This window comes from Pinus tabuliformis, chromosome 6 (genome assembly GCF_031772625.1).
Source record: "Pinus tabuliformis cultivar Carrire ecotype Pingquan chromosome 6, CPIR1, whole genome shotgun sequence".
NCBI classification, from domain to species: domain Eukaryota; kingdom Viridiplantae; phylum Streptophyta; class Pinopsida; order Pinales; family Pinaceae; genus Pinus; species Pinus tabuliformis.
This window is the reverse complement of record NC_142292.1, coordinates 1,413,599,095-1,413,615,778: the sequence shown is the minus strand read 5'-3', so window position 1 is coordinate 1,413,615,778 and position 16,684 is coordinate 1,413,599,095.

Below are 16,684 nucleotides of genomic sequence, written 5' to 3'. Positions count from 1 at the left end.
GCCCCAATTTTTGGTACAATTTGGGCTCATTTGGCCTACTTGCTTTGCTCAAACCATTCATCTTTTATTGCTTATGCATTCATTTCTTGGTTTATTCGTGTTGTTTGTAGGAAGAAGGGTAGGCATTCTATCTACGTGACTAATACATGATGATTTCAGGTTTTTGGCATTAAAAGGGAGCAAAGACCACGAAAAAGGAGACAAGGAGACAGTAAGGTGGCACTGCTGGTTTTTAGGAGAGGATGTCCACAGTCTTGGGGACCTTCCTCGTGATTCCCACCATAGATCCGAGCTCCAACCAATCTCCCCACCGAGCTTAGAGGCAGCCAACCGTTCTACAGGAACAGCAGTTACAACTGTTCTACAGGATCAGCAGTTTAACCTTCAGTTGGACAGCCGAGCTCCACAAATCAAGGAAACCTGTTGGATTATCATTTTGCATAAATACTGAGGTCGTAGCCTTTGATGGGAGCTTTTTGAATTTTTGCATTACTATTGTAATTTCGAAGTACGAGCTACAGCTCGGTGTTGGTTCTTTTTGTACGCCAGTTTTGGGCATGACATCAGATTTTTGGTTATGAATGAAGGCAGGCAGATTTTGATCTCATTCTGAGTTTTTAAGGGAGTTATAGCTCTCAGGTTAGGGCCCAACCTGAGAGCAATAGACCTCCTCTGTGTTGTAATGTTATTTGCCTTTCGTTCCAGCACTTCGTTTCTTTACTTTGACATGCAATTCGAATTTACAGTCTGCTGATTTAGTTTTTATGAGATTGAATGGGATTAGTTTATGGTGAATTTGCTTCCAGTTGCTTAGGTTAGAAGAGGATAGTTATAATTCATTGGAGCTCCAGAAAAAGGTTGAAAGGACCTCACTGCCATCTCTGTTAGGGATTGGGGTGTAGTCTGAACCAACCACCAAAACCAAACGCAGTTCTTTTCACGTCCATGCAAGATGCAACAGTTACTTTAGTCGAAGATCCATCCATGCACTTTGGTCTCGATCATTACTTCTTCATTCCACTTCCATGCACGAGTTTCTTTCACAAATTGCACTGCTGTTCATTGGTTCAAAATAGCACAGTTAACATAGGTTAAAGAGTTCTCATTTTTGGTGACATTCATAGACAATTTGTTTCATCTACCCTGCTCCACACCATTCCATTACCTTCCTCTTCTTGTCAACCACACCTAAAGCCACTCAACCGACCTCTGTTTAGCTCGTTTACCTTCCAGCTCTTCCATTACTCACGTAGCTCCATTTACTTAACCTTTCGTTGATCCCATCCTTCCAGCCATCAACCCACTGCATGCACTCTTTCTCCATCTGACTTCTCTGCTCCTGAGCCATCACCAGTTCCATCTCCATCTCACCTATCCTCCCATACCACTCCATCACTTCACCATCTCCCAAAACTCCCACGGTCGAACATCCTGTAGAATTTCACAGACTTCCTGTAGAACCCCTGAGTTTCCTGTAGGATCCCCTGCAGACTTCCTGTAGAAGCCTGAAAACTTGGTTGCTGAGCATCCGAACATGGTAGACTTCTGTGGACTGATGCTAGAGATCCTCTAGGGCCTCTCCTAGCCCCCCTAACCTTGCCCATGCTTTCCTTCCATTCGAACCGCTCCTGCACAGTCAAACCCTAATCAAAAGCATCATCACAATAAATCCAACCACTTAATGAAAAAATACAAAAACATGTCTTTTCAGATGCAAGTAGCTTAGATGCATGTATTTTAGCTCACTGCAAGTAATGGCATCATTGGTAGAAGTTTCATTCACAGTTTTGCATTGTAAGGGCCTAGCTAGTCAAATTAGGGTTTACTAGGGTTTTCATGCTTTGTTGGCTTTCAGTTTCTTTCTGCAAGTAGATTAGCCTCCTTTGAGTTAGCTTTCGTCCATCACTCATAAAGCTTCTTCTGTGAGCATATAGAAGTTGGCTTGAGCCCTAGCGGACTTGTGCCAGCTGACCAAGTGACAGCTGCGACAAGAGCTAGTACTTGTGCATACAGCACCGTCGCTTCCAAGTTTGTACGAACTACCGGGTTGATAAAATTAGAGATAGGAAGCTCCAGGAGTTGTAGCATTATTGCTACAATACTGGAGCCCACCATCTTTTTGGTGTCGTTGCCGAGGAAGCGTCAGAGTATTAGTAATTGTTTCTTTTCTTCTATTTTCTTACTCTTGCCTTCTGCTAAGTAGTTTATTTCATTTCCATTCTGCAAAAGTAGCATAGACATTTCCTGCTTTCATAGATTAGCATTTCCTGCTTTCATAGATTAGCATTTCCTGCTTTCATAGACTAGCATTTCCTGCTTTCATAGATTAGCATTTCCTTTCTGCAAGCATAAACTAGCATTTCCATTCTTGCAATTTCATTTGAGCAAAGTAGATTAGTTCTTTCCTGCTTTCAGTTTAATTCTGCATCTTTTATAGTTAGTTGTAGATCAATCTGTTTCAGTTTTGCAGGTACCAGAGAAAAAGCAAAAACAATCAAAAAGAAAGTCTTTTCCATTTCATGCCTCGTAGGAACTGAGATAAATCAGGCAAATTCCTACCCAACACCCCCACCACATCACTGAGTCACCCTTCTCTCTTATTTGGTGACAGTGACCCAGAAGAACCTATAGGTGAACATCCAGAGATATACAAAGATCCTATAGTAGAAGAAGAGTTAGAGACCACTCCATCTGAAGCTATGGCTGACAATAGAAGAGAAGATGAGAGAATAGAAGGTGCCTTCCCCGTCCGAGAGACCAATGGAGAAATGAAAATGAAGAACATTAGCCCCTCTGCCTTACCTCACTTCCATGGACTGACTACTGAAGATACTGATACCTTCCTATTTTAGTTTGCTGTCCTTTGTAGAACCTATGACTATACTGAAGATGAGCAAAAGCTGAAACTCTTCCCTTCAACTCTTAAGGATGCAGCATTACACTGGTTCATGGGCTTACCTGGGAATAGTATCACCACTTGGGCTCAGATGCAGCAGGATTTCAATACCAAGTACAGGGATTATTGTAGGTCTAAGGAAACCAAGGGAGAAATCTTTCGGATGACCATGGGAAATGATGAGTCCTTAGAGGATTATGAGGAGAGGTTCCAACTAAGCTATAAGCGGGCCAGGTGCACACTTGACCCTGAATCCCTCAAGTTGGTCCTGCTCCGAGGAGTCCCTGAAGACCTCGTAGATACCCTTCACATGTTAGCTGGGGGGGACATTTACCAACTGCCTTATGAGGACATTAAGACTGTGTTTAGAAACCACTCCAGGGCAGCTAGGAAACGAGGTAGGGGAAACCTCCTCTCAACTAGTGTCCCTTTCTCCAAACATGAGCTTACAAATCAATTAGAAGATCTCAAGAGTGAGGTGAGACAGACCATTGCCATGCAACTGGACACATTCAGAATCCAGCAGAAGAAAGAAGAAGCTGAGAGAGCCTTGGCTGTCTTCTACCCTAGGTGCACAAGGAGACACCCTAAGAACAAATGCCCATTGCATTCGGTTGAAGTATGTTTCGTTTGTGAGGAGGACCATCCCACAAATCAGTGTCCAACCTTACCTGGGTTTAAAGCCATGTACCAAGGGACAGAAGCTCCCACTGAACCTCTCTATTACCTCAACCAAAGGAGGCCACAAGGATCTAGACCTTATCAGCAGGGGATGCAAGGGGCATCTCAAGCTTACTACAGCCCCAACCAATCGACTCCTATGCCTTCTTGGGGTCCCCCTGCTCATCCTTCATGGTCCATGCCTCCTCTATGGTCTTATCCACCTCAGTACCCCACTCAACCTACTTCTCATTCATATCATTCACATGCCCAGCCACAGCCTCAATGGAATGCACCTCAGTCGGGGTGGAGGCCCCAATACAACACTCCTCCTGCCATCTTGCCTCCACCACCAGTTCAACCTCAGCCATTACCTCCTGCTCCTCCAAGGCAACCTCAAATGCCTGCTCAACCGAACCTGAACCCCAACAATAGACAGGCCCAGCAGGTATACACTGGGGAAACCTCATGCCCTACCTATGCTGTGGAGATCCAGGAGATCAATCTTCGATCTGGAAAGACTCTACCAGATCGCCAACCTCCTCCCCCAGAGGATGAGGAAGATAAACAGGAAAGTGAACCAAAGGCTATTCCACCCTTTCCTGAGAGACTAACAGCCACCACACAACCCAACCCAGAGGAGGATGAGCTTCTGGGTGAGCTCAAGCAGTTGTGTGTAAAAATACCACTTCTCCAAGCCATCAAGGATGTGCCAATATACAACAAACTGGTTAAGGAAAAGTGCTTCAAACACCCAGGCAGGCGGAAGAAAGATGCTTCAACTATCAATGTCATAGGACAACTGTCTGACCTGATGCTAGGACAAGTCATCTGCCCAAAGTACCTAGATCCTGGAAGTCCTGTAGTAGATGTCCACATCAATGGCACCATCATACCTCACACCTTGATTGATCCGGGGGCTGCCATTAATGTGATGACCAGGGATACCATGCTCAAACTCAATCTTCAGGGTTCCTTGAGGAAGACCTCGACAGTATTGCAATTAGCAGATCGCTCCACCGTGACTCCCGAAGGGATTGTGGAGGATGTCTTGGTCTCTATTGACTCTTGGGAATACCCTGCAGACTTCCTGGTTCTGCAACCAAAGGCAAAGCTTACTGGATATCCTCTCATTTTGGGAAGGCCTTGGTTAGCTACTGCAGATGCTTACATAAGTTGTCGTGCAGGAAACATGACCATCAAAAATGGTCCCATGTCCAAGCAGCTAGTCCTATACCCTCCTGCCCAACCCTCCTTAGAGCATGACTTACCACTCTGGTTGGAAGAAGGAGAGGAAGACGAGGTGTACTCAGCACCTCTATGCACCTTAGATACCACTAGAAGAGACCCCCCAACCGAGGATGACTTGATCGAGACCTTGATCCAGAATCCACCTTCCAGTGCACTACCCTTAGAGAAATTGGTGGAGGATGCCCAAGCTAGCACCTTAGTGGATCTTTGTACAACCAACCCTGTTACTCCCAGAGTCAAGAATGTGGAGTTCGGCCCTGAGAAAGCATTGAAGATCAGCTCCTCCCTATCTCCTTCTCAGGAAAAGGAGCTGTGTAGTCTGTTGGCCAACCACCTAGATGCTTTTGCTTAGAGCTATAAGGAAATTAAAGGAGTCCATCCTTCGGTCTGTACCCATCATATATACATCAAAGAGGATTGTAAACCGGTTAGGCAACCCCAGAGGAGAATGAATCCAGCTCTTAAGGACATTGTCAAAGAAGAATTGCAAAAACTGTTGGATGCAGGATTCATCTACCCCATCTCAGATAGTGAATGGATGTCCCCTCTGGTGTTGGTTCCCAAGAAAGATGGGAAATGGAGAATCTGTGTGGACTACCGAGAACTGAACAAAGCTACCAAGAAAGACCATTTCCCTCTACCTTTCATAGATCAAGTGTTGGATGGACTGGCAGGAAAGAAGTTCTTCTCTTTCCTGGATGGGTTTAGCGGGTACAACCAAATCCAAATCAGCCCGGAAGACCAAGATAAGACCACCTTCACTTGTCCTTGGGGTACCTTTGCCTACCGAGTTCTTCCCTTTGGGCTATGCAATGCTCCTGCTACCTTCCAGAGAGCTGTCTTGAGCATCTTCTCGGAGCTGGTCCATGATGCAGTAGAAATCTATATGGATGACTTTACTCCTTATGGGGCCAACTTCCAAGAAGCATTGTCCAATCTGGGAAAAGTCCTAACCAAATGCATTGAGATGAACTTGTCCCTTAGTCCTGAAAAATGTGAATTCCTAATGACTGAAGGGACCGTGCTAGGCCATACCATTTCTTGCCAAGGGTTGCAGGTGGATCCTAACAAAATTGCTCTCATCAAGAGGGTTCCACCTCCTCAAAAGGTAAGGGATGTCCGGAGTTTCTTGGGATTAGCAGGATATTACCGGAGATTCATTAAAGATTTCAGCAAGCTAGCCTCGCCATTGTTTGGCCTGTTGGCAAAAGATGTGGAGTTTAAATGGACTGACGATTGTCAGAGGGCTTTAAATGAATTGAAGGACAAGTTGGTGTCAGCCCCAATCCTGAGAGGTCCAAACTGGGCCCTACCTTTCCACATCCACACTGATGCCTCGAACAAAGCCATAGGTGTAGCTTTAGGATAGGTTGAGCAAAAACTTCCATATGCCATTTACTTTGTTAGCAAAAACTTGTCCAAAGCTGAGCTGAATTACACTGTAACCGAGAAAGAATTCTTGGCTGTGGTCCATGCACTGAACAAGTTCCGACATTATATTACTGGTTACCAGACCTTTGTACATACAGACCATGCTGCAATTAGATATTTAATGAATAAACCAGATGTGAATGCTCGTATTATTAGATGGTTACTTTTATTGCAGCAGTTTGATTTGACCATTGTTGACAAACCAGGTAGAGAAAATGTTGTTGCTGAATTTTTATCTAGATTGGATTTGTCTGCAGACGAGGGTGGAACGGTGGATGACCAGATGCCCGATGAACATCTGTTTGCTATTTCAGTACTCTCTCCATGGTTTGCTGATATAGCAAACTACCTTGTTTCAGCATAGTTCCCTCCGCACCTATCTTCCAGAGAGAAGAGAAAAATCATCAGAAAAAGTGCCTCATTTACTTGGATCGGGGGCAATCTGTTCAAGCTTGGCCCCGATCAGATCTTAAGGCGTTGTGTAAGGGAGGAGGAAGTCTTTGATATCCTCCTCACTTGTCATGATGGGCCTTGTGGAGGGCATTTTGTAGCAAAGAGAACTGCCTTCAAGATCCTGCAGGCAGGCTACTATTGGCCCACACTTCATCAAGATGTCAGAAGATATGTCAGCTAGTGTGACCAATGCCAAAGAATGGGGAAACCGACCCAAAGGGATGAGATGCCTCTCCAACCTCAAGTGACTCTTGAGCCATTTGAGAAGTGGGGCATGGACTTTGTGGGCCCAATCAACCCTTCTTCGAGGCAAAGGTCTTACATCATTGCGTGTACTGACTATTTGACAAAGTGGGCAGAGACTAAGGCAATCAAAGCAGCAACAGAAGAAAAGGTGGCCGAGTTCCTAAGAGAAAACATCTTCTATAAGTTTGGCTATCCAAGAGAGCTGGTCACTGATCAAGGGAGCCAGTTCACATCCAACCTGGTTGAAGATCTACTAGATCATCACAAGATTAAGCATAGGACTTCCACCCCCTATCACCCTCAAGCAAATGGGCAGGTGGAAGTCACCAATAGAGCATTAAAAGGGATCTTGACTAAGGTGGTGAGCAGCAGCAGAAAGGACTGGGCAGATCGCCTGGTTGAAGCCACATGGGCTTACAACACCACTTGGAAGACCACCACCGGCTTCACACCTTATGAGCTGGTCTATGGGAAGAAAGCTTTGGTGTCCATTGAGTTTGAATACAACACTTTGAGGATGGCAGCTCAGCTGGACCTAGATCTCAGCCATGCACAACAAGAAAGGTTATTGCAGCTGAATGGATTGGATGAGCACCGAATGCAGGCCCTCCTTCACTCAGAAGTGGTTCAACTTCAGAGAAAGGTGTGGCATGACCAACATCTCCATGACAAGCAATTTCAGCCGGGAGATTGGGCTTTGTTGTATGACTCCAGATACAAAGACTTCAAGGGGAAGCTGAGAACCAGATGGCTTGGACCATATGCAGTGGAAAAATGCCATGACAATGGATCTGTCCTTATTCGAACCATTGATGAGGAAGCCATTCCCATGCTTGTCAATGGGCATCGATTGAAGATCTACAGGAGACCTCTCTCAAGACAAGAGTTCATCAAAACTATGGAGAAATCTGTATTGGTCATAGAGAAGGGTTCTGCCTCTGCTTTGGGCATACCCTGAAGGATTTAAAAAAAAAAAAAATGATAAAGATCCTTGGGTGAAAACCTCTCTGAGGCGCCCAAGGCAGGTGGTAGGGGTGAAAACCTCATTGAGGCACCCCTATTGTCTTTCAAAAAGAAGGGAAAAGGTTTGAAAAAGATCCTTGAGTGAAAACCTCTCTAAGGCGCTCAGGGCAGATGGCACGGGTGAAAACCTCTTTGAGGCGCCCCTGTTATCTTTCAAAAAAAAAAAAAAAAAAGAGCAAAAAGAGGAAAAAAGAAAAAAACAATAAGCAAAATATGGTAAAATTGCATGCAGGTTGCAGATGTTCTATGGAGGAGAGGAAGCCTCTCAACTCAAAGCCAAGGGTCCTTATCATGCTATCAAGGGACCTCACCAGCACCTCCTCCAAGGATACCCATGTTTTTTCAAGGTATGTGCAATTTTATCATGGTTTGAATCTTCTACAGGAAGATGCAGTCTTTCTACAGGAAGCCCGAACTTTCTACAGGAAGCTCTGTGTTCTACAGGAAACTTCCTGTAGAAGTTTGGGACGGCCCAGAATTCATTTTAAAAGGAGATCTAGCGACTAAGGATCGGTTTGGACGCATGCAAGCCTCTTTTGGCACCCTTGCACATTGCTGTTACCTTGCTCCACCATCCTTGTCGACATGCAACCAAGTTCCCTGCACCAGCAAAGCAGATCGATGAGTTCTCGTGGGAAAAGCCATTTTCAAAGATGAACAAGTGCTGAGATCTCATACCACAGGCATCAGAAGCTCCGGGAGCGTGATCGAAAGGCCAGATCCTCCGTCGTGCAGCATGCACCCAAGGAGGAAGAACTGTTATGAGACACCCCGCGGGAATCCTGTAACAGTTAAACCTGCTAGAGTGGATACCATTCACAGCACCGCCATCTGCAATGAAACGCGGGCACATGCTGTTAGCTACCTATACCAATAGGTTTCATATTTCATGATGGCTATAGAAGTTCCAAATATGCTCTGCTTTGATTGTGCAAAGATCCCATATTTCCAAAGGAGTACAAGGTGTGTAAATAGCTTAAAGTGTCTCAATTTTGATGGATGGTCCAACAGTCTAATCTGGATCATTCCATGGTTTAAATTTCCAGTTGTAGAATAGAGAAAGAAGTCTGTCCAAACTGTCTAATCTTGGCAGACAAAGTAGTTCAGGTAGAGAAAAGAAGGCTCCCAACAGCTTAATCTGGGACCTTGGAAGAAATAAGGGCAGAAGTAGATAGAAAAAAAAAGAAAAAAGCCAAAGAAAAGAAAAGGCAAGCAAGGGTCTGCAAGTCCAAATGCACCCTCCAAGAAGGAATAAAAAATGCTAGGCAAAGTAGCTGGGTAAGTAGATGGGGTTGCAGAAGTGATATTCATTTCCAGAGTGAATCTTGCTGGTTCAGATAAGAAAACAAGGCAAAGGAGCATGTCTAATTCCCCAAATCCCCTTCCACTCCTATTACTAACATCCCTTCATCCATGGAGAGTTATGAAAAATCTGAAGTGTTATGATGGTTCTTATGACTCTAATAGCCACATTTCCTATGTAAAAATTCTTTTCATTTTGATCTACTCCCTAAACTAAGTTAGTCTCAAACAAACTTAGTATTTTCTCCCTTCACTCATTTCCCCCATATTAACTCTAACTTTACTATGTAAATCCCCTATATTACCTTTCCCCTACTAGTATTAACACCATGGTGTATAAACCCCAAATTTTGTATAAATACCCCTCCCCTTGGCATTATAGCCAATAAGTTCTGTGTCAGGGATCAAATGACACCTGGTCATCTTGATGAACCTAAGTCTAACCCCCTCCCCTCTTCTGAAGTCATTTGGCCTCTTAGAAAACTTCATTTGCCAAAAGAGCCTCATAAATGACCTTGTTCTACCCATACCCGCTTCATTTGCAAAAATAACCCAAAATACCCACTTTGTTCTCTTATCCAAAGTATTGGGGCTGTCTTATTGCGCATCGGAAAACCTTACTAAACCCCTTTATCCATGAAACCCCTTTGAAACTACCAAAAACCCCGAAAAACCCACTTTCCGCTGCTTAAACCAAAGTTTGCGCATATATCCAATTTTTCGGAATATATTGAAAAGACATTAAAAAATATATATTTATTCCTCCGCCCGTGGCCGTATCCACCGATCATGTCATCATCCCGTCCACCGTCGGATCAGATCCAAGAGATCCGACGGTCCTTATGAATGTCGGAGCAGTCCCCGCGACAGAGGTTTAGCGCCCGAGAAAGTGACGTTGTGTTACGTCAGAGCGCGGCCACGCGTCGCCCATTGAGGGCTCTCGGAGCAACCTCTGACAAGTGCGGAGCCGTATCATAACCGCCCCGAGAAACCGCAACTGTTAGGGCTAAACCGTAACCGTTAGGTCATTCACCGCCCGGTTTGCGGGTCCAGCGCCATCCCCACGACATCACCGTGCCTGCCACCGCATCACACTTTTGTCCGCATCTGTGCCAACGTGCCTGCCACCTCATTACCCCGTGGACCAATGGCTGCCTGCCACCTCGTCCGATGACGTCATGCTGACGTCATCCGAGGCTGACCCCACCCTATGACGTCATGCTGACGTCATCACAGAAAAAGCGCCAAATTGCAAAGGGTCCATATTTTAGCCAAAAAACGTGTTTTTTCATACTTTTCGCTCATTTGCTATTATTTCCTCTGCATGCTATTTCACGTCCTGAACTGCGCCACCTGCGGGAAACGACCTGAAGACCTCCAGAGCGCCAATTCCACCCACAGTTACAACCTCTGTTCGCGGTTAGCCAGGTATTTCTCATAGTTCATCCTCCATACGCCTAAATTCACTGTAAATTGTTCAGAACGCTTAAGGAACACTGAAACTCACTATTTCACCGACAGTTTTCCTCTGCAACACTTCTAAATTACAACTGCAACCTTGAAACCACCGGCTGAGCCTTCATTTCCCGAGTTTTGGTCGAAAAACTGTAAACTGCTCACGCAAACGTGAGACAGTTGGTCAAGCTATTTAAACCTGCCAAAGAAGACAGAGGGAGACCAGGCATTGGTCTTATTCATAATTCGAGCAGTATTTCAATTGCTGCATGTCCACTCCACCCTCTGGTCCCTGTAATTCACAGTTGCATTGCAAAAAGTCACTTCTGTGCTGTACTACTCACTTGAACTAATTCACCTGCAAGACAGAAACGGAATAGACCATGGAGACTCCAATTGCACTGAACATCAAGCCTCTCAATGCCCCTCACCAGGAATTGGAATGGAAAGCCCTGGGAGATATGGATTATCAAATGCTAGACTGGTTTCCATTAGGCTCCAAATATAATATCCAGATGCTGAATGAGTTGAGAGCCCAGCACCTTAGTGGAGCTGAAATCCTAGGGGTTTGGGACTCAAACTTGCCCATCTATAACCTCCCCCAGGTAAATCCTATGCCAGAGTTGATCTACAGATGCCAGCAGTGCTATGATCCAGGCCAAAGAGCTGTCCTCAGCCCTACAGGCGCAATTCTGTTTCATATCACCCCAGAAAGCATAAATGAGATGCTGCACTTCCACACTGCAAAGCCATTGACCCCCCTCCACATGCAGGACTTGATAAAGAAGGGGAATAAGTTGTCAAATGACCAGACCATCAAAATCAACCAGTTGTTTGTAAAACCAGGGTCTGAAGCCATCAGAACTCCTCCTATTGGATATCATTACTTGAATGAATTGGGCAGAATGCTAGTGGATTTGATCAGCTATGTCCTAGGCTTCAAGGGAATGGAGGAGGTGGATGAAATCATAATGACAATACTGTCTATATTCTCTCCTGGAAAACCCCCAGCTGTACATTATGATTATGCCACATACATTGCAGATAAGATCCATGACCAGTTCATGAACTTGAAGAGGGAAAGACTGTTCAAGTATACTTCATACATATACCACCTATTCTTGTTTTATCAGCCAGCCAGCTTCTCTATTCCCTTGAAACAAGTCAATGCCCAGGGGAATCCAAGGTCAGTTGTGTTTTGGACCTCTGTTTTTCATTGTGCCTCTGTATCACCATACACATACTCTGAGTTCATAGACTTATTCATTCATCCAGCCATGACAGTATTGGATGGTGTTCCTCCTCCAAGGTTAACTGATGACATGAGGAGAATTCTCCACCTGAACAAAACCTACAGCATTGGTAATTGGTACCTCTACCAAGACCACACAGTCATCAGAGTATATGGCTGTGAGTTGAAACCTTTTAGGTTGCCAAGGTATGTCCCCATGAGGCTTTTTGCCTTAGAATATTTCAGGCAATTTGGGAATGCCGACTACCTCCACTTTCAAAGCAAGAACAAAAAGGCACAGTTGAAGGTAAGGAGCCAGCTGGGCCCTTTCCTATACAACAGAAAAGAGGAGGGGTGGAAAGAGGCAAACAGTATCCTAGAGGCCCTCAAACTGCAAACTAGCTTTGAATGGATACCCTATGATCCCAATCACTTTGTCTCCCTCAGGAGGATAAGATACAAATTGGGCAGCTATTCACACGTAAGGCAGCCTGAGATTGAGCAGTATGCCAATAAATTAAGCTGGGAAGAAGGTACCCTAGAAGAAGAAATTACTAGTGAGGAGCTGCTAGAGAGAGAGGCTAGAAATATTCAAAAGAAAGCTGACTTAGAAACTTGTGGACTGGTTCCCCTCTCATACAAAAAACAACTTGGAGCAGCTGCCTCGTCCTCAACAACGCACCATCAAGCTGCCATCAATCCTCCACAGACAGTCAACAAAGGCAAAGAAAAGCAGGTGGAACAGCCACCTCCTATGACCGAAGAGCAAATGGAAACCCTAATGCAGCAACAAGAAGAGATGGAGCAGCAGGGAGAAGGGCAGCAGCAAGAGGAGCAGCAACAACAACAAGAACAAAGGCAGGAACAGCCTGCCCAGCAAAAGCAAACAGTGGAAGCCCCTAAATCCACTAAACAAACTGAGCCTCCAAGGTAAGAAGTTTCACCTGATGCAACAATACTTCAGACTCCACAAAAGGAGGACACAAGCAGGAAAAGGGACAGAGAAACTCCCCTTACAACATCAGCAACTCATGGGGAGAAGAGGCAGAGAATCAATCCTCTTTCAGAGGAAGAGATGCCAATAAGGCAGCCTCTGGGTATGGTCCCACCCAGCAGGGAAACATCAGCAAGTTCCTTTCAACAGGAACAGGATAGAGCAATGGGAGGAGAAGTGAGTTCCTCTAGGCAGCAAAGGGAAGGTGGGCCTAGTATTAAACAACAGTTCATCGATATTGAGATAAGAAATGAGCCCATCAAGAGACAGCTATACAACCATCTGCTAAACTTGGCTCCCACCAATCAGCAAAGACTCATGTCTGCATATGATGTGCAGGAAGGCAAAATGATCATGAGTCATTTCATGCCAACAGCAGTACAGCCCCAATCTGCCTCTGATTATTTGAGGACTAACTTGCAAGTCCTTGCCAAGGATATCCACCCAATGGACAAGATAGAACTGCACAAGCAAACGGGTGAGATGGTCTATGCTTCCCTGGCAGACCAAACCTTGGATAACTATAGGCTACAAAATAGCCTTAACAATACAGCCTCTCAACTGGAGTTGGAGAGGGCATCATCCCAGGCAAAGGACAACAGAATAAGGTCCTTGGAAGACATAATCATTGAGATTGGACATGATCCCAAAGATATCAAAGGGATACAAGAGGTATTGAAGTTGAGGGATGCTAACATGGCAGCCTTGAGGAGAAAGATCAAACTCCCTGCCACAATCCACCCTCAAACAGATGAGGTGGCCCAGCAAAGGCATGATCAAGAGGCCACGACCCTGTTGATATCTCTATACAAGGAGCTAATCCGGACTCAAGACAAACTAGGAGAATCTTAGGCTGCAAAGGCAGCACTACAGGCAGCACTGAAGTAAAGAGAAGAGGGTCAAACCTCCCAGCCTCCTCCTGAAATAATCAATCTTGAGGAAGCTCCTCCAACAACTGCCCCTCCTTCTCAGCAAACAGGGCCTACAGCACCAACTACATCAACAACTGCACCAACAACAGAGCAAACTCATAGTCTGGATATGCAGAAGCTCCAAAATGAAATTCAAGTCCTGGAAGCTCAAATGTTGGAGCTCAATTTAGCCAAAGAATCTTTGGCTAAAGTAAATGAGAGATATGATAAGAGCAAACAGAATGCAGCCGAAAATGAACGAGAAATAAAAGCTCTAAAGAAGAGGATAACTGAGCTTGAGAAGGAGCTCACACTAGAAAAGGTGACAGCAGAGCTAAAAGCAGTCCTTTGGGCCAATATTGGCCGGTCTATCACCAATCAGTGGCAGTACATTGAGACTATAGATGAACAATCAGTACTCATTGCAAAGGTAAACAGGGAAATACACAGAGCTAGAGCAAGCCTTGGCAACATGCCTGATGCTGCCACCAGAATGATCAATATTTTAAATAACAGGACAAGCTCTCAACTGGCCACCATGGGAATTGCTCACAGGACTGAGACAATCTCAATGGTTAAAAGGGTCCTGACACTACGAAACCTGGTTGGAACATTGGAAAGAAGAACCCAGGATATGCAGACTGAAATCAACAAGTTCATGGACAGATTTCAGGCATTACAGAACAGAGGCCTCCCCAGCATATTAAGCAGTGTAGGAAGACTGCTTACCCTTGAAAACTACACTAAGAGGGTTGATGCCTATGCTGCAGGACAAATTGCAAGACAGCCCAGCACTTCAGCAGAATCAGGGCCAGCATCAGGGCAAACTTTATACAATAGGGTGGACAACCTATTTTTTATTATGAATGAGATTAATCATCTGTTTGATGTGCCTCCAAATTTTTTTAAGTATACAGAAGCAGATGAAACCATAGAGGCAATTGTGAATCACCAATTTCCCACACAGGAAGTCTGGAAGAATTTGACACAGATAATATTATCAAGCCAGAACCTGTAAATGTTAATTTTTTCCAGTTTATAAGTAAGTCATACACAGGCAGAATTTTGATAGATAAGCATACAGAGCAAAGATGAAAGGCTGAGCCAACTCAGCAGGGCTATTCAGTCGCCACAGCAGCAATCACAGTCACAGATGGCAAACCCGAGAAAATACAGCGCAGCAAGAAATAAAGACGCGTTATTCAGCATTAAAGCAAAGCGGCTCAACCGACTCAATGACCTCCAAAGGTCAAATTATCCTCTGACAGACATAAAGAGCATTTATGCTGCATTCAAAGTTGCAATAACTTCTTTTCTACTTTCTGTACGAATCTATCAAGATATTTTCTCTCTCAGATGACTCAATGCCTGAGATATTTTGTATAAACATTTCTATAAAGTCCCCTTCGCATGAGCTTGCAAGGTTTGTTGTTGATTTCTCCTGAAGAAGTTCTTATGCTGTAATCCTTTCAGAAGTTAATAAAGAAAGTGATGGAATTTCTCGGATTTCTGGAGTGTTGAATGCGTACTGGTGTCTGTTGGAAACTGCTGGATTCCTGTGTATTTCGCCATACAATAAGTCTCTGTAACTCTCTCTGTTATGTATTTTGTTTGTTAAAATCCATATGTTATCTCACTTTAAATATCTAGCAACAAGGAAAAAGAATAACTTTCAGGATTTATTCAATGAATACCCTGAGTTCAATCGGCGTTGTTAATAAATGTTTTCTTCAAATGCAATCTCGATAAGTGTAATTCTTAATTGCTGCACTTTCAGAATACATCTTTCACAGTAGCCTTTGTCACAGGAATTCAAGTTTTCTCCTGTGCAGCGTGTTACACTTTCACCTCACCAGCTTAATAGAAAATTCTTAATTGCTTTCTATTGGTTGACATACATCACTATTTAAACTAAATTTGTTTGTCTAAGATACACAATAGGCCCTGCAGTCTGAACACCACCAATCCTGCATATCAAATCATTTCACAATTCTAGACTCCATTGCCCAATGGTATTTCACTCCTTAAACACTACACCGTAAGACCTGAAAGAAATCCTTCAACCAAAACATAAACCAAAACCTGAGCATAATAGCTAGCCTAAAACAACATCATAACAGAGACAAATCATAAAGAGAGAGCCCTCTCTGATTACAGTTTGGCTAGAAGCTGTGATCCAAAGATTGGTTAGTGGTTACCCTGGCCGTATTCCCTTGGGAGTCATAGGGAACAACCTGAGTGTTAACATAATTGGCGACTCCACTGGGGAGTGCTTGAGTTTTTTCAATTACCATATATTTTCATAGCTACTATCAAGCCTGAAATTAGCCAAGAGGCCTTTAATCTGTTTCTGTATCACATTAACAGCTTTAAGGAGGAGCTTGTTTAGGGAATCTTCATCTTAGCTCTGAGAATATATAGCCATTCTAAAAACTCCATTCAGTCCTTGCAGATATAAAAACTTCCTACAAAATCCCAAAAAGGTTGGAAGCTGGCTCCTAAGAAAAATCCACGGTACACTAGGGCAAATCCTGACCCTAATCCACCCATCACTGTTGATAATCCAAATACCATCCCTAGAAACATTAGGAGGCAGCAAAGGCAGGAGCAACCTGCTGATTTGACCTCAGAGTCAGATCATCCCAGCCTCATCCCTACTCCATGCAAGGTCCTTTTCCGGTCTACCCCTAGTTCCCCTAGCTCACCATCCACATCTCAAACTCCCCCTCTCACATCCTCATCCACTGCTCATATCCCCTTGACCAACACTCTAGGTTCATCCTCGCTTGTCACCCCTGTCGTACCCGCTGTTCCTATTATCCCAGCTGCCC